Below are 19,292 nucleotides of genomic sequence, written 5' to 3'. Positions count from 1 at the left end.
CAGGCCCACACATCCGGGGGCGCCCAACACGTCAGGAGGGTCAAGTTCAGCCCTAGTCCAGTGTATATCTGTGAAGTATGGTAGTCTCAGGGGCCCCTCTTGATGTTCTGCAGGGAGGCCGCATCACTTTGCGTTCACCATTGGCAGTGTCAGAATGTTGACTTGTACATTGTTCTGTACTTTGTAATGTTTTAAAAACTTTTTTCCCCGCCATTTACAGAATGCAGAAGGTATCAATTTCACACATTGGTGAAATTTGCACGAGGGTATGTCTGTCTGTAGTGTCTGGGAAGAAGTAATTCTGGCTCGGGGGAGGGGTTATTTTTTGTTAGTTGTATTTATAGGAGTTTGTTCACCTGGTGGGCTTCATGGCACTAAGGGTTTGTGTACTTTGGTTCAGCTTATTGACACACAACTTTTGCAAGACTTTCATTTAGCAACATGGTAAAATCCAAAGGTACAACCTGAAATCTTTGTTGTACGATGGCAACCATCCATTCGATGTATAGTGATTCCTTGGTCTGAATAGGTAGAGTGAAAGGCTGTAGCTCATGCCAACCTTCTTTGCTGCCTCTCTCTATCAATTCTTCAACTTTAATAACAATTTACAGATGTTAAACAACAACACAATAAAAGCATGATGAATTTAAGTGTATATGGAGAATTATCACCATAAAATAATAGTTAGTTCCTATCCCTAGAAACATTATAATATATATATATATATATATATATACATATATATATATATATATATATATATATATATACACACACTATAGAACATATTATAATAATAACCTCATTTTAGAAAGAAAATAAGTGAAAAAGAAAAAACGAAGTCGATAATCGAGAAGAGAATAATTAAGTAAAAGGTGACCACAATAAATCATATTTACTCCTAGTTTGAACAGAAATTGTGTCAAGTTCCTGAATGTCACTTATGATTCCACCATGAATAAACTGTTTTATCAATTCTGTCTCGGTAACTTACTCGTAGGGTTTCGAGGAATTTCCTGTCCCAGACACGTGGAAAGAGGGGTCTAGCTTTCAGTGTGTACAAGGCGGTTGTTTACCTGGCCTGGAAAGAATGAGCCCCATTCCAGTATCAAGGCCAGTTCAATTTAAGGTTCGGCCTCAAATTCACATACTTGCTCCCACGGCTGTTCATAACTCTTGCATCGTATTTCCGTTCGCAAATACTGATTGTACATCTTTTATTTCCTGAAAAATGCAAACATTGAGGGGTACATTTTTTGTAAAATAAGATTCCATAAGTGATGCAAATAATAGCGGCAGGTGTCTGGTTGTGTTCTGCTTCATAACGGTGCTTCTCTCCAACGTGCTTCACTCGTTGGCACGCGGAGGGGTTAAATTATCAAAAGTCAGGGGAGCTAAACAATTCCTTCACCGTCTGTGGAAGCAAGCTGTGTAGCATTTTAGCCGTGTTGGGATTAAAGTGATTAGCAGCGGTGGAAAAAAATGAGTAACAAATTGTTCTGCTAATCATGGTAAATAACGACATGTTGTTGCGGTGCACCAGGCAGCGCGCGCAGAGGGGTCTGTACGGTTTGTAAGTAGGAACAAAACAGCTGGTCTCTTAAGGGGTGTCACTTGTCAGATTGGGGTGTTCAGTTTGGTTTTAGTCCTCTGCCCTTCACGGTGGATATCGCAATTCGATCGCAATATGTTTTGTAATTGAGTGGGAATGAAGTGCGACACAAAGGTTGCTGAGGTAACTGCATTTCAAGGCAGTACTTAACGACTCCTTAAAGCGATGGACTATTCCTGGTGAGGGCTTCTTTGCACGTGTTTACTTGGGTATTCATCGGCACTCTCCCTTGAAAAACATGCATTGGCAAACCAACAGGTCTCACCTATGTGAGAGCTGTTGGCTTTGCCAATGTCATTTAGCTATGTTGTAAAAATTCATGGCTAGTGATCAGCAAGGCTAAAAGTCAGTGGCATGGTGGAGACTAGAGGGCATAGAGTGTAGTGGCCTAAAGCAGGGTGGCATACAGTGGAATGATGTAGAGGGTATAGAGTTGAGGGTAATGGCATAGAGTAGAGTGGTGCACAGAATGGGGTAGAGTGGCATAGAGTAGAGTGGTATGAGTAGCTTAACATAGAGTGGAGTGGTCTGGTGTGCAGTGGTATAAGGTGGAGTAGGGTGCAGTAGATTGCTTTTATGTGGAGTGGAGTGGTATTGAGTGGAGTGGTGTAGAATAGAATATTGTTGAGTAGAGTGGCATAGAGTAGAATGGAGTGGCATAGAGTGACAGAGAGTGGCATTGTGTAGAGTGACTTTAAGTAGAGTAGAGTGGAGTGGAGTGGCGTAGAGTTGTACAGCTGTGGGTGTAGGTAACTTAAGCTACAATAGAGATAGGGTGAAAACAACATAAATAAGAAGTTACATGGCAGTTTTGAAAGTAGGAAAGTGCATTGCAATTCCAAGAATAATACTGAAACTTATTTAAAAAAATAGTGTGTAGTAAAGAGACTAGGAAAAACCAAGATCAGGAATTACACGTTTTCTTGGTCCATGCTCAAGGGAGTAGATAATACAAGAAAGGAAGGAAAGCCCATAGGAGCTAACCAATCAAAAGTTTGCAAATGTGTGACTACGAAAGTTGGTGGGTTGTAAGCTTACTGAGTAGTAAACAATATGTCTAGCAGCACAGTGCATGTGCAGTGTAGGCAAGACCTAAAGAGATGATTAACCCAAATAAAGGAAATAACCCCCTCCATGTGTAGGCAGGCTCAGTCGTTATGCTAAAGAGATTGTTGTGTATGAAATGTGGTAACGTTCTGCAGTGTTTTTGTATTGGTAATAATGATCTTTTTACATTTTTATGTAAACATACCAGTGTAATTATTTTGGGATCTAATCAATGTCCAATAATATATTGGATCCAGTTTTATTTCAGCAAAACAAAAAAAGAATGAGAGCAGTGGATTCGATGAGTGATCTGATCTGAGATGTTGAGCAGTTAGTTACATACAGTGTTGCCCACAGAGGAAATAGTTTTCATAGTGCTTCTTGGATTGTTTTATATCTAGACCAGTGAGACAAAATGGATAAAATCCATAAGCAGTTATGTTTGACAGAAGAACCACAACCTAACTGCAGTACACAAAGCACTAACAAACTTAAAGGTGAAACACCTCCTTCTGTTTAAAAGGCTAGGCATTACAAAACAAAATTCTGAGGCTTGCATCATGGATTCTAATGCTAAGGGAAAAACGAATGGAATAACAGTAAAGAGCGATAATCAGAAATTAATGAAAACAAATCATGAGAAAGTGATTCAGTTCACTAACATGTCCACAGGGGGTAATAGTACACTGAAGGAGAATTAGCCATACACTTGGATGCTTCAAGGAGCCAGAATGGCTGGGCAACAGTCAGTTTCTTTGATGTGATGCAAACTGCTCCTTAGTCCTCTGACTGAGACGTTGAATAAAAATTTGAAGAAGTATTTTCACTCTTCAGACATTTTAATGTGATCGTCTCAGGGCTCGTCCCTATTTGCCAAAGATGGGGGCTGGGCCCTAGGATCACTCAAGTATGCTTTGTATATCCTGGCAACTCACGGAACAGCTGAGGCCTGTAGCACCTCTCTTTGCTTAACAAGACTTTTCAGATTTCACACTCCACACAACTGATTTTCTGCAAGCAGTGCAGTTGGTGTAGCATTATCTGGCCTCAGTGCCAGTTTCTGGTTTGAAGACATTAACATCTAGGCATTACGCTTCGTATAGCAGGAGGCATCTGGCCTCCTACTGGAGGTGTCTTGATAAACTTCTGGTCAAAGTCAGGAAACCTATTTTGTTCGTTTTGAATAAGGTACTGTACTTACCTTATACTCAAAGATTTAGGTTGGGAAGAAAATTGAACTTCTTGGAGCTAGGAGAGAAGCTTTGATTTTATCAGTGGGTATGCATAAAGCAATTATTAAGTTCCTGTGGCTTCCTTCTCCCACATTAAGCCCAAGGTGACATGGTTCCTGCATCTACTGGCACAAAAACCTCCCAAGGGCATTGCACCATAACATTCAAGCTGGTACATCCAAGACAATCTTGTGTCTTTCTTAACTAAACGCCTTGGCTACAAGTACTGCACACTCCATTTGAAAGTATAGCCTGCCCATCCTTCTACCACTTTCACAAGAATTCATGCTGGCTGTCGGAGTCTGAGTCTGCCCTAGACATCTTTTTGAACAGCTCTGCCTGGTGAGATCCCTTTTCCTCTTCATGGCTGCTATAAGTGGATAATATATTACTGTTTTTACAGAGCACTGGGAATTGCAGTCATTTTAACAGACCACATGGTACACAGATGTCAGACAAGCAGAGTGTCAAATGTAAGAACATGGTGAAATGCAAAGTATGTGAATTTCCTTCTAAACTTCAGTGCAGGAAAGTTGACTTTTGATCGTATGGTGAATTGCGATTTGGGTGGGCAAGTGTATGTTTGGTAGAATATCTGCAATTTCTGTTGCCTCCTGTAAAGTTTAGTGTTCATCCCATTCCCTGGGTATATACTCCTGTATTCTGACACTTAGTGCGAGTCCTTTAATGAAGGCATTAAATCAAATATTCAAGCACAATTGTGTAAACAATTTCATTCAAGAAAATTGGTGATGTTCCACCCGCATGTCTGTTTTAGAATAGAAAAAAAAAAACCTTAGCGCTATCAGTCTCTGTAAGAAATCGGGTTACTCTTTGAGGGGGTGAAACTACTCAAGCAGAATCTAATATCCTTGTTAGAGTGAAGTCACAAGCAAACCCCAAATTAACCTATGCTCGAACCTCTGGTAGCTTGGCACAGAGCAGTCAGGCTTAACTTAGAGGCAATGTGCGAAATAGTTACACAGCACTTCAAACAGTAATAAACTGGGAAAACAACAGCAGAAAAATCCCACACCAATTTAGAAAAATAGAGTATTTTTTATGAATAACATAAGACCAAAATGCCAAAATTCCAATCAGTTGGAACGGAGCTATGCAATTGTGAAGATTTAAGTGAAAATTTCACCAAAAAGCACAGCGTCAACTGTGTATATCTGGTCATGCCAAACTGGAAGAAAGTCACATGTTCAGGCTGACTGAGATGGAGTGCGGGCCACTACAGGGACCCAGGTAGACCCACTGAACAAGAGTACCTGAAATCCTAGTGGCGAAGAGTTGCAGAGACCTATGTTGAGGATGCATTGGGCAGCCGAGGCAATGCAAGGTCCTGGTAGAACATGTGCCACGTAATGTCAGTCCTGAGGAGCTGCAAGGCTGCTACGCGAGGTCCTGAATTGTCATTGAGGATCTCATTGACGAGAGGCTTGTTATGCAAAGTACAGTGTTGAGGAAGTGTTGCACACCAGCTGGTACGGAAGAAGCTGCTGGAGTTGTGATGAGAAGGCTTACGTCATATTTGAGGCTACCATCAATGAAAGACTTGCAATGTGTTGGGGATGCACCATGCAGCAGTGCTTTCGATGAGGCTGCAAGGGCGATGCGAAGTTCTTGTGCCAGGAAAATCCACACAGCAGACACGATGAGTCGGTTTTGCTCGGGATGCACAGCAGTGAAGATGAGTTGGTTCTGCTGGGTTCACAGATGGGCTGGCAGAGCTCCTTCATACCCACTTCCAGGTCCAGGACTGTGGTGGCACCACTTGGCAGGGTAGGGCTTAAAGATGGCAGAGGCCAGATGCTGGATTCAAGGTTGTAGGAAGCCTATTATGTCCCTGAGACTTCTGATGAGGAGGCCAGCCAACTAGCCCTTGGAGTCACTCTGGGGTCCTGAGTTTAGAAATGAAGGTCCAGTCCTTATCACAGGCAAGAGGGAAGCAGGTCATCTCAGCAGGGCAGCTGTCCTTGAGAGCAGCAGTCCAGCACAATGGCAGTCCTTTCAGCAGCACAGCAGTCCTTCCTGGCAGAGTCTACAGGTCCATAGTTGTACTGGAGAAATGGTGTCTGAGGTCCAATATTTATACCTGGTGACCCCCGTGGAGTGGGGAAAACTTCCAGATGATTACACCACCCAGAGATGTTTGGAATTTCCTTCCTCCCTGCTCTATAGTATATGTGATTTCAACAGACTACTGCCAAACCTCTTTGTGAGAGTGCTCAGGCAGGGCCTTTGTGATGTGCAAGTGTGGTAGGTGAGAACTCCCTCACCCCTTAACTCAGAGTGCTCCATCTTTCCAACACCTAACGTCCCCGTGTCTCACTGTTTAGGTGTAGTTGGCAGTTGGTCTATGTGTACTGCTGTCAGTAAAGTAACCTAGGATACAGGCAGCAGACATCAAATAGTACAAGAAAATGCTAACTTTTCAAAGGTGAAATTTTCAGAAATGTGATTAAATCCGAAGCCAACATCAAAGAGGACTTTCAATTACAGTTCTTTAGACACAAACTCAACCTGTCTACCTGCTCCTAACCAGAAGACGCAGCTTATTAAATGTACTATGGTATCCCCAATGTTATCCTGTGAGGGATGTATGCCTTACAGTAGTGACAAATTAATTTAAGAGTTTTTCACTACTGGACATGTAAAACTTCACTACCAAGACATGTAACACTTAAAAGTACTTGTCCTTATTTTTAAATACATTGCACCATGCCCTCTGGCCTGTTCAGAGCTTACCCTATGCGTTAGAGGCTCGTTATAAGTGTACACACAACTACAACTAGCAATAATGCCCTCAACACAATGTTAGGTCCAGGCAAGGTCTCAAAACATTAGCCCCTGGCTCAACCCCTGGTAGCTTGGCAGCAAATAGGCAGACTTAATTTAGGAGACAGGTATGTAAAATATTTAAATACACCAACCAGTAAATAAGTAAGACACAACACACAAAAATCTCACACCAATTTATAAAAGTAGTAATATTTGTATCCTTAAAACGACACCAAAGGACAAAAATCCAATATAGAGAATTGGAGTTATGATTTTTTTAACAATTAAATTAGAAAATGTGCTTTGTAGCGTTTAAAATCAATAGCGAAAACTGGGGACATCGGGTCGTGCTTGCCCAGGCCAAAATCGAAGTTTGAGGCTGACTGCAATGGAGCCCTGCTCGGATACAAGGAGCAGGAGACCTCGGTCAAAATGTTACCTTCACACTTCTCTCAACATCATGCAATCCTCCCCAGCAAGCCGATTTAGATGCAGTGTCATAGGACTACTTTTCCTCGAGGTCCTGTTCAAATCCTAAAAGTCTGGAGTTCCAGAGCTTTCAGCAGGATGAAACTGAAATCCTGACTGGCTCTCAGTTGAAGATAGTCTGTTTGACTCACAAGTTGTTCCAAACTTCTGGAAATTCTTCCTGAAGTTCCTCCTGAGGGTTCGAAGTATCCAAAACACAAACCCAATGGTCTACAAGCTCTGAGATAGTCCTTGGAAGTTTAGGACTACAGTTCCCATAATGTACCTTTCCAAATCCTTAAACCTCCACAGGACACACTCCAGGCTGGGGACGTTTGTGATGGTTGGTGCAGGAAAGCTCTGTTAACCTCTTGCTTTCAGGGAGTTCACTCCTGAGTCCTTTTTGAAGCAAGGCAAAGTCCTTAAGGATGTTATTCCAGTGGGCAACAGGAGCAGTACTTCAGTGTGCAGTCCTAGGGTTTGGAGACTATGGTTCCAGCAGGGCAGTCCTTCGTCTGGTGGTTTCAGGCAGCAGATCTAAGTTGCAATGCAGCTCTGCCATATTTATTCAGTCATCTTGGGGGACAAGCAGGGTGCACACCTGTCCAGTTTGCTGCAGGATGTTCTCTAAAAGAATGACAGCTTCCTCCAAACTGTGACATTTTCTTGTCCCATAAAGCACTGCAGTTTAAAATTCCAAGATGGACGATTTTCCTCCAGACTAGCAAGACCTGGTTAAACCATCCTATTGATGTGGCTCATTTCCATTAACACACTCCATCTGGACATCTGCAAATTCCTTTTTTGTGCCTGCTACCTATCTGGGGGGTACAGGGTGAGAGAGCAAGCCCGGCTGGCATTCCTTTCAATCAGTCAATTAATCAGAGCATTTGTAAGGTGCACTACTCACCCGTAAGGGTCTCGGGGTGCTGGGGGGGGGGGAGGGGCTGCTACTGCTCAAACAGCCAAGTCTTGAGGTGTCTTCTGAAGGTAAGTAGGTCCTGTGTCTGTCGCAGGTGGGTGGGAAGAGTGTTCCTTGTCTTGGCGGCAAGGTGGGAAAACGATCTGCCACCGGTGGTCGTTCTGTGGATGTGTGGGACGATGGCGAGGGCAAGGTCAGCGGAGCGAAGCTGTAGGGTCGGGATGTAGAAGGAGAGCCGTCTGTTGATGTATTCTGGTCCGGTGTTGTGCAGTGCCTTGTGAGCGTGGGTGAGGAGATTGAACTTGATTCTCTTGTTGACGGGGAGCCAGTGCAGGTCTCTCAGGTGGGCTGTGATGCGGCTGTGGCAGGGGATGTCCAGGATGAGGCGTGCTGAGGCGTTCTGTATCCAGTCTTTTCTGGAGCTTAGCAGTGGTTCCTGCATAGAGGGCGTTGCCGTAGTCCAGTCTGCAGCTTACGAGGGCTTGGGTGACCGTCCTTCTGGTGCCAGTGGGGATCCATTTGTCGATCTTCCGAAGCATGCAGATGGTGTTGAAGCAGGAGGAGGAGACGGCATTGCTGGGTCATTGATAGCGATGAGTCCAGGATGAATCCCAGGTTGCTTGCGTGGTTGGTGGGTGTCGGTGCGGTTCCCACTGTGGCAGGCCACCAGGAGTCGTCCCAGGCGGAGGGGGGTGGAGCCGAGTATGAGGACCTATGTTTTGTCAGAATTCAGTTTCAGGCAGCTGTTCTTCATCCATTCGGCTATGGCCTTCATTCCTTTGTGGAGGTTGGTTTTGGTGGTGGCGGGGTCCTTGGTGGGAGAGAGGATCAGCTGGGTGTCATCGGCGTATGAGACGATGTTGAGGTTGTGAGATTGGATGATGTTTGCGAGCAGAGCCATGTAGACGTTAAAGAGGGTCATTCTAAGGGACGATCCCTGGGGTACGCCGCAGATGATCTTGGTGGCTTCAGAATGCAATGGAGTGAGGCAGACTCTCTGGGTTCTGCTGGTGAGGAAGAAGGTGATCCAGTCCAGGGCTCTGTTGCAGATCCCTACATTGTTGAGGGGTGTGTGTAGGGTGTGGTGGCAGATGGTGTCGAACGTGGCCGAGAGGACCAGGAGGAGGAGGGCTGCGGTTTCGCCTTTGTCAAGTATGGTCCTGATATCGTTGGTGGTAGCAATGAGGGCGGTTTTGGTGCTGTGGTTGCTGCAGAATCCGGAATGGTCGGGACCAGAGTGTTGTTCTCCTCGAGGAAGTGGGTCAATTGTTTGTTGACCATTTTCTCGATTACTTTTGCCGAGAAGGGGAGCAGGGAGATGGGCCGGAAGTTCTTGAGGTCCTTTGGGTTCGCTTGGTTTTCTTGAGGAGGGCGTTGATCTCGGCATGTTTTCAGCTCTCCGGGAAGGTGGCGGTCTTGAAGGAAATGTTGATGATCTTCCGGAGTCGGGATGCAATGATGGAGCTCAATTTGTTGAAGATGTGGTGAGGGAAGGGGTCGGATGGTGAGCTGGAGTGGATGGTGTTCATGATTTTGATGGTGTTGTCGTCGTTGATGTGGGTCCAGTAGAGCAGGAGGCTGATGTGGCTGTGGAGCAGTGAGTCTGTGGTGTCGGTGGTTGACGGGAGGTCTGGGTATTGAAGCTGTCATGGATGTCTGCGATCTTGCAGTAGAAGAAGGTGGCTAGGGAGTCGCATATGTCTTGTGATGGCGTTAATGTTGGTGCCGGGGTTGGAGAGTTCCTTCACGATGTTGAAGAGTTCCTTGTAGCTGTGTGCGTTGTTGTCGATGCGTTCTTTGAAGCTGATTCTTTTGGCGGTGTCAGCGGATGACATTCTTGAAGGCTGTGTGGTTGTCCAGTGCCTGTTCTTGGCGCTACTTTTTCTTGCGTCTTCGGCATGTTTGCTTGGATTTTTGGAGGTCGGCGGTGGACCAAAAGGCCTTTTTATTGGTGCATCTGTTAGAAGGTTTCTTGTTCTACTTCATTTGAAGCCCAGTGTGATTTACCCAGCCCCCTTCCTGGCCTCTACAGCTTCATACATATCCCCATCAGATGACCTCTGCTCAGTGCGGGCCACTATCACCTCATCGAAGCAGGCCGGCTAATCCTGTTAAGGCTGATAAATCGGGAGAGACAACTAGCAGACTGGAATTTAGCTTACAAAAAATAAAGTCTTATAACTTTTTTTCTGTATTAGGTATGATATATTTAACAGTGGCAGGTTGTTGGATTTATTATTACCATTTTTTGAGTACTTTAATGACACCTTTAGCTTCCTCCTAGCAATACTTATGCTTATGGAAAACATTCACAGGTTAGCCAATGGAGCTAAATATCTACAATTAGGAAAAAGGAAAGGGTGCAGTTTTTCCCTCACCAGGGCATATAAAACATATTTTATAAGGTTCCTGCTTATAGTTACATGGCGCCCCACTCCTGGAGCACCTAGGGGAGACCTAAGGGTGATATATATGTAAAAATAAGTTAGATTATCACTGTGGAATTAACTTTATTTCCAAAGTCAAATTTGCACACATTTTACTTTTTAAAGACAGGCTTCATGGCAGGGCTGCCTTTAAAAATGACAGCAGGCAACGCAGCAGTACACATTCCAGTGCAGGAAATCTACTGGGCCTCTAAACATCTCTGCACCATTATATACTAGGGACCTATAGGTAGTTTGAATCCCTCTTGCCATATTTTCTACTAGGATTAACAGGGCTCTGTCATTACCAATTGTAATTGTGCTCCTTTATCATATACCTTTTATTCGGAGCACTGGCCTCGTCCTAATTAGCAGAGTCCAGGGCACAGTCAGGGAGAGTTACCACCAGTATCAGTCAGAAAAAATGGAGGTGAACATGCTAAAAAGATGACTTTCTCGCACTAGGGGTGCCTTACGTGTTTAAAAGGGGGGTTTGGGCCTGCCAAAAAGGTTTATTGCACTAGGTTTAAATGGATGCTTCCAAACTGCACACAAAGGCTGCAATGGCAGGACTGAGACGTTCAGAAGGTCTGCTTAAGTGGGTGGCACAATCCATGCTGCATGCCCACCGGTAGGATTTAGTTTACAGGCCCTGGGAACATGTGGTACCACTCTACTAGGGACGTGCAAGTAAATTAATTGTGCCAGTGTGGTACAAGCCAGTTCCACTCTTTTAAGGCGAGAGCACAAGCAGTTTTGCACTAGTTAGCAGTGGTAAAGTGTGCAGAGTCCTAAGGCTAGCTAAAATGAATTCAGCAAAAATACAAGGGGTAAAGGCAAAGAAATGTAGTGGACGGTCACCCTAAAGCTGACAGATCTAATAGCTTATCTGTTTTGTCCGCCGGTGTCCAGGTCCTTCTTTTCCATTTTTCCTACCTATGGTGTTCGTTATTGCAGCAGGTCGAGTGGTACTCTGGACACAGGGGTGTGAGGGTCTCCCACAGCATTCATTTATTGCTTTCTTTTTCTAACTAGATTTTACTACTAAACATTTATGCCTTGATAAAAAACACAACATTTTGGCTTTAAAGTTTATGTAGCCGGACAATCTATGATGGAAGGGTTAAGCTTTGGGTTACAGAAGTGGCTGCTAACCATCAGAAATCTTTTGCTTGGTGCCAGTGTGATTTGTCCTTAGCCCGGAGTGGCAACTGGCAATACAGTCCTCACTGGCAGCTGCCCCCTGGGCAGTCTCTTAATATGAGGTCTTAACAATATTATGATACTACTTCATGTGGCAAAAAACACTAGTTCTCAGCTTCCATCTGGCAACACTTTCTAAGTTGCCAGCTTCACAAATTGTAAACAGAATTTTACAATGTATAAAGACATTGACCTTTGCAACTTTGAAGACTTCTCTCAATAACAGTAAAAAATAGTCTTCATACCTTCCAGTCAATTTATATTCATTTAAACGACAACGTGACCTTGCTCGTTTGTCATAATCACACATCAGACTTTAACTGTACATTAGAAGCTTTTAAAAACACCAGTCTGTATCAGTCTTAGGGTAGTAAACAAGTGGTCTTTCCAATAATTAGCTACAAGTGGCATAAAATATACCTTTCCAGCATATTGAAGCCTCTTATTAGAACCTGTGAAAGGACATGCGCCAGGTCAAAAGAAATGAATACTTTTATCAGAAGCACATGCAATACTGGAAGTTCACCACCACGTCAATTGGATATCAAAACACCCTGATCCCAAAGTATGTACAGAACACAACCTTAACCAAGAGCAATTATTGTTAGGGGGTTTACTGGTGTACCTTCTTCAAAACCACCCTTTGTACGTCGCTGTGAAAATCAAAGTAAAAAACACCACTCATAGCCTAGTGTGTCGGGCATATTGTTGTTGCTCCCTCCTCGATGGTCGCTGCAGCACTAACATCAACAGCTTTCAAATAGGCTACCTGATGAGCCACCTGGAAACAAATTGTAGGAAACATCTACATGTCCTAGAAACCAAATGAAATTCTACAGGGACACAACCAGAAGATAGCAAGAAAGTCAGCCCACTACGAATGTTAAACCATAAATTCAATTGTGTTGAGCAGAATGCAAAGAAATTAGAAAAGTTATACTCTCGGTGTCATCTCCTCAAGTCATACACATCCAAACAAGGGAACCACTTCCCCACAGTCTTACCTGCTTTCCACCCATCTGGCACAGTGGGGCAAACCAGTCTTCCAATGACATGCCACTAACAGCATATGTGATCTCACCAATGCTTTGAAAATCTGCAAAAAAAGTGAATGACTGACTGAAAGTAATTAGAGAAAACATGCCATCTCTCTAGTTACTGATACTGACCTTCTCAGCATCCTCCTAAGTATAGTAAAGTACACAGCTTTGGTTTGCCCACCTGAGGTTTTCTCAGCCCTCCCAACCCCCAAACAATTTTAAGGAATGCCCCAGTAATTTAAAAAAATCCTGGCAAACCATCCATTATATATTTGACAAGGTGCTAAAACACTAACGTCCCAGCATTAAGCACCCCCATTAGAACACCTATAATGCCAAATCTCTACAATGACCCAATCACTCCATATATACTCCCCACATCAACATATCTCTGAACCTTTACAATAATTTAATTCACCTCGAAATCTGGATAATCATAAACTGGAAGTACTGGGTCTTTAGTGGGGCTGCTTAGTACATCCAGTCCTTTCTCATCTTTAAATTATGAAAAACGTTTTTTCAATAAACCCTGTCTTTCCCTCTCTCTCCAATGCCGCTCCTCCTGTCCACGCTTTGTTCTTTTCCTCAGTGTTGACCTATTTCTTATCAAGAAGTGTCGCCCCTTTCTTCAAAGAGAAGAGCCTCGCATTTTTGAATCTGTTCTTTTTCATTGGCTTTAGACAATTGGCTATAGGTAATGGCATGAACTTATACTGTCTGCTGAAAAGGTTCTATTTCTGCTCTCACTCTGTGGTTAAGTAGGTCTCGGTTTTTTGTTCACTTTTTTTCCCCTCTGTTTTACTATTATTTCTTCACATGGTTTGGCGTGGCACTTAAATGCTGACTCCATTTTTTCTTCCTTCCTTTCTTGTGCCCTTCCAGGAACGAGTCTCTTCCTCCCTCTCTGCTATCGAAACCTTGTCGGCCGTTCATTTTTTAGAGCTCAACACTAGCATGGCTGAGATTGTATTTTTACTTCTCACTCCTCCTCTCCTATACCACCTTGTTATTTTTTGTTCTTCTACTAACTCTTCCTCTGCGTTGGCCAGTAACCTTAACTTTGTTTACTTATTCCCTTAATTTTGTCCCTAAGGTTGCCACTGTTAAATCCTATCGGTTCCCACTGTTCAGCATTCACAAAAATCAAACGTTTAGTTCCTTTTTAATTCCCTGAAATGCCTTTTTTAAACCTTTGTTGTGTCCTGTTTGAAATATTGCTTCCTTCAAATGCTATCGTTTTCTTCTGCCTCCTCATTTATCTTGTTTGATTTCATTCTGTGTTTCTAGCTGTCCTCTTCTTCCTGTTTGCTCACCGTTGCTTGGCCATCCTGTCTTAGACTTAGCGCTGGCTTGATGGACTTGATTTTTTGTCGTCCTTTCATTGTACTGACCTCGTGTACAGTGCTTTGGATTACAATTATATAATGAAGTAAAATAATACAGAATCAGTGTATGTTTAGGTTTCAGCATTTTTCATTTTAAATCATTGTACCATATCATACCTGTTCCATCTGTATTTATGTAGAGGTGTTCTTGAAAATTACACTTACATCTAGTAGCAGGGCCACTGAAATTATGCGACGCTGTGGTGATTTCTGCTTTACCATGGACTAGATGCATTTGCCACATAATCCAACATCTGCATAATCTTGGCATTTTAACCAAAAATTGTTTCGAGCTCAAACGATCAAAAGTTACTAAAAAGGCAACAATGCGTGTTGCCACACAGTGGGAAGTCCTTGACAAATATTGAGTGGTCACTTCTGAGTTGCATGTTGCTCTGTTTAGGTGTTAATCTGGAACTACTGAGGAAAAAGCTTTGCCCAGGCAGTGTTAACGTGTACACAGGACAAAATAATGAAGTAATGCTACTAAAAAATGTGCCGCATTATCCTTCATAATTTGTTTTTGGGCGCATAATTTAGTGACGCCTGCCACATAATTTAGTGAACACTGCCACATAACTTGGTCCTCCCCTGCTGCCTAATTCCAGTGGCCCTAAGTATGTGGAAACCATACACGTGCAAAAGCAACAGATCGTAAAAAGCTGAGACATTGTTCAAAGGACCCAGAAAATCATGCAGTGACTCTTCGATTAAAAAAAAACATTGGGAGGCAGTGCAAAACATTACCATCTTGAGGTCATTCCTATTTAACCCTACAAGGGCTCCACTGCTGTTTACAAAACCTGCACCGTGTAATAGCAGTAGGGAATCGTGGTTGATGTGCACCAAAGTTGTTATAAAATGGGGAAAAATCTTTTTTTATTGAAATGATTAAATGTTTTCTTCTTCTTCTTTAATTTATGTATGATGTTGAGTTCCGTAAAGAGCATTATTGTGCCAAAGCCGCTTCAGATCTTAATCAGATGCCATTCTGAACATATTTATTGAAATGTATGAAACAGCTGAGCATTTTTTCATCAAGCCAGAAAGGAACATGAAGTTCCCTTTGGAGGCTTTGTGCGTGCAGATTTTGGATCACAGTCAGTTGTGCCCTACAGATGTGCAAAGTAAAAGTTTAAAATACTCTATTTGTCCATATCTATATTTTTTATGGTGGGACATATCCGAGAGGCCAGGTTTGGCAGTAGTTGGTATAGGTATGTCAGTTCCACAACCTAAAAATGCAAGTTTTTGATGAGGCGTTGGAGGTGTCTTTAGTTGGTAATTTTGATAGAAATCAAATATATACAGTGAAGTAATTCCTTGCGTCTTTATTTTTAGCTCTGGCATTATCCAAGACTTTTTTGTTTTTACTTAAGTTATATCTATAATATACTTATAGGGGTTTTCAGCTGGCCACATCATCCATTGATCTGTTGTTGTGTCATTCACATTTTTATTTAGCCAACTGCAGCATGGCAAAAGCTTAGACTAAGTCAAAAGGTGGGAGGCCAACCCCAAGACTTGTTGTCTTTTCCAGTGCTTGTTTTACCTGTGAGCTTGATCGTACAGCGTTGTCTGCTGTACTGATATTTGAGGATTAAAGACTGATCTAACTGTGCAATGAGCTGACAAATATAGCAAGGTCAAAATCAGTTGCGGCTCGCTTCGTTCTGAAGGTGCGGGGCGGGTGCGACTGGGGAGGGGGACCTAAAATTTAATTAAATTAAATATATATATATTTTTTAAAAGCACTTACCTTTTTGACAACGTCCTGCGCTTCTCTTCCCTGCTGTCTGCACACCGGCACAGGTTCTCAGCCTGCCCTGCACCAGTTGGCTGGGAGCACCCTGGCTTGTGTTGCCTGGCTAGAGAGAGCCTACAGCTCATGTGTGTTTGGCTGGCCCGAGACGGCCAGCCAAACATACATGCACAGTGAGAGGGAGTTCTGAGCACTCACTCACAGCTCCTCATCCCAGATGCCTTGCCCCTTTCACAGCGTTTAGTATCCCTTCGTTGTGAAAGTTTAGTAGCTCCTGCTGCTGGCGGGGGGCGACGCTCCTCTGCCCTAACGGAGGAGCCGCCCCTGGTCAAAATGCTTCACTTTCCTGATGGAGTGCCACAAGTGCCACCTAGAAACCTTGTGTGTTCAAAAGTCTCAAAAATGTGGAAATATCTGATTTCATGGTTATGTTAAGGGTCCTGTAAACAAAACAAGAACAACCCTGTATGCCAACAGGGCTTAGGGTGAACATGTATATTCAAACAATTGTCCAGTGAGATTAATTCAAGTGATCACCTCGTGTTTTGTCAGTCGCGGCTCGTGGCTGTTAAAGGGGGTGGTGTGGGGGAGGAAACAGGGGGGTGTCAGGGGAGGGGAATATTAATAAAAATTAAAAGAAAATAAAAAAAACCATACCTGAGCGCTGTGCTCCACCGCCGCTCCTTTGTCTCATCAGCATGCTGCAGGCCAATCCTGACTCTGCTCAGAACAGCGTCAGGATTGTCTGGGAGCGCTCAGCCAGGCTGCAGGGAGCCTGTGCAGGCTCACTCCAGCCCAGCAACTATGTTGCTAGGCTGGAGAGAGCTTACTGTGTATGTGTGTTTGGTCAGCCCGAGATGGCTGGCCAAACACACATGTGCTCTGAGGGGGAGTGCTGTGCACTCCCCTTCACACTTGTCATCCCATGGCCACGCCCCATTACAATGAAACAATAATAATCACTGTTTATTATAGTTTCCTTGTAAAGGTTTTGCAGCTCTCAGAGCTGGCGTTGGGGGGGGGGGGGGTGGGCGATGCTCCTCGGTGCTGATGAAGGAGCTGCCCCTGTGTGTTGCTCCTCGGTAGTCTATTCACTCATGCAAGTTCCTTCAGCTAGTTTTGTTGAACCTATCACATTCTAAAGTAAAATATATCACAAGGCTCTTCTCTTAGCAATCTCATTATTCATTTAAAAAACGTTTTAAGTGCATAATATACAGTGAAACAATGGTGCAGATGATGCTGTGCTAAACAATGTGATCATATCTACAAGAATATACATACATACCTAATTCAGTCATAAGGCTACTCGAATAAATCAACATAGGCTTAAACAATGGGTTCTAATTGAACTGAGAAGAGGTGGTTTAGACGTTTTGACAAAAGTTATTTGTTGGGTCTTTCAGTACACTGTCATCTGTCTAAAGCACCTGAGCTATGTAGACCTAGATGGAACTCTAATACTTTAAACTGTGTAATGACTCCAAACCACAACAATCGCTTTGCACAGGAACAATCCTTCTTAAATCTCACCTGGTAACTAGAAAGATGCTTGTGTTCCTGCGTTTTTCAACAGTCACATTGGTGTTCTTGAATTGCATGTATGTATACGTAGCTCAGGTGCTTTAGACAGATGACAGTGTACTGAGGAGACCAGACAAATGCTTTTAGGTTGAAACGTTGACACCTCCTCCCCTCGGTTGATATAGAAAGCATTTTTAAGCCTATGTTGATTTATTCGTATAGCCCTATAATTGCTTTTGCACTATCTTGGGTATACATGCTTATGTATATTTTGTACGAAGCCGTGTGTGATATGATCATCAAAACTAGCTGAAGGAATACGCATGAGTGATTAGATGACCAACAGTAACAGATGAGGTGATTACATTTGTAAGGGTCAGACAAACACCTGTTTAAATTCTGTGTCTTGTAATGTTAATAATGTTTTATAGCGAGCAACACCAGTTGTCATTATGGGTTTGGATAATGAGTATTATTACCAAACTGAAAGGTACTCATTAAATTGACCTTGAGGGGATTAAAGTTTGTCAACTGTGCCAAGGTTTCAGGAAGTGACGTGCAGTAGGTGGGAGATCAACCATGTTTGGGCTTGCTACAGAAAACGCCAAAAGCAATCTAATGCTACATCATCATATGATAGTGCATTGTAATACTCATGGTGGAAAGCAGCATCAAAAAAGGAAGTCATGCAACATATCTGACATTTGTTTAGAAGAATCTTCATCCACCACGGTGTTACACTGCAAACCACATTGAGATACTGAGTTGTGTATAAGGTGTACCTTCCCAAACCCTTCATTTACTCTTTCCACTTTTTCATTTTCTTAAAATCAAATGTATAGTCCATGGTCATCAAAGGCATAGATTCACTTTATGATTGACACTAAATGAGACTCAGAGTTTTATACAAAACTAGTATTAGCGAACTAGGTGGGAGTGGGAAAGGTGAATAGATGGGGAGCGTAGGATGAAGATATATAAATGAGGGAGTAACGCCCTGGGGGAACGGGAGCATAAGGTGAGGTCATTGGGAGGGTATGACGAGGGAGAGGAGGCTAGAAGTATAGGACACAATTTTTAGACTAGAGGAGAGGAAATAAATAGGGTAGAGTGTAAAAGGATGATGATTGGAGGAAAGAATGGAGGAAAATAATAGAATTCATGATTGAATATGGATCAGTTCTGAAGAGTAAAATGGGAGGGCGGTGTGCCAACGCTATGGTTTAATAGGGATTTGTGGCAAGATATACACTGCACGGTTGAGTCTTTATTAGATAACATAATGATACAAGAGCCACTGTGGTTCTGATTACTGTACAAAAACAAGGTATACACAGTTCCACAACGTAAGTATAATCAGGAAAACCACATTGGGTCCTGATCTAAGGAAAAGATCGTAAAAAAGAGAGAAGAAAGAAGAAAGAAAGCCAGGTCCCTGGAAAATTAATTATTTTGGAACAAGAGCCCTCACTCACCAAAGGTGACATGCTTCATCCTCGGGCTTTGCTCCACGTCAGGCCGGCGCTGCAATGCCTGACGGGCCCCTCAAGGGGGGCTCTTTGCCAGAGATCTTTTGAGATATACGCCCGGTTTAGAAAGAATAGGGTATAGGATTGGAAAAATTCTATTTAAAAATAACTAGAGGTTAGGCAAATTTTATTAAATAATCCAACCACTGTCATGATTAAAACCAAAGAGCGGGGAGAGAAAAGAACAAGGTCTACGCTCCCCAAAAAATTATTCACTTCCTCACTCAATTTGAGGTTAGGAATTGTACGCACAGGATCCCCTGTACGATTCACCAGAAGGTCAACATGTTTCTCGCTATTGATGTCCTATGGATCTAACGCGATTCTTCAGGACCTAAACTACCTAATCCTATGT

The 19,292-nt window shown here is 43.1% G+C and overlaps 1 protein-coding gene and 1 long non-coding RNA gene across 8 annotated transcripts in view; one reads left to right on the top strand and one right to left on the bottom strand.

The window, feature by feature from the left end:
- The window catches only part of LOC138259175 (uncharacterized), a 124,570-nt gene extending 111,774 nt beyond the window's left edge, over nt 1–12,796 (bottom strand). Inside the window, exon 1 of the long non-coding RNA XR_011198662.1 lies at nt 12,702–12,796. This is a non-coding gene — a long non-coding RNA (uncharacterized lncRNA). The remainder of the gene's footprint in view (nt 1–12,701) is intronic.
- MITF (melanocyte inducing transcription factor) overlaps nt 1–19,292 on the top strand; it is a 654,150-nt gene that overhangs the window by 383,757 nt on the left and 251,101 nt on the right. The window lies entirely within an intron of this gene.

Source organism: Pleurodeles waltl, chromosome 9 (assembly GCF_031143425.1).
Source record: "Pleurodeles waltl isolate 20211129_DDA chromosome 9, aPleWal1.hap1.20221129, whole genome shotgun sequence".
Taxonomy (NCBI): Eukaryota; Metazoa; Chordata; class Amphibia; order Caudata; family Salamandridae; genus Pleurodeles; species Pleurodeles waltl.
This window is presented reverse-complemented; position numbering and strand designations above follow the sequence as displayed.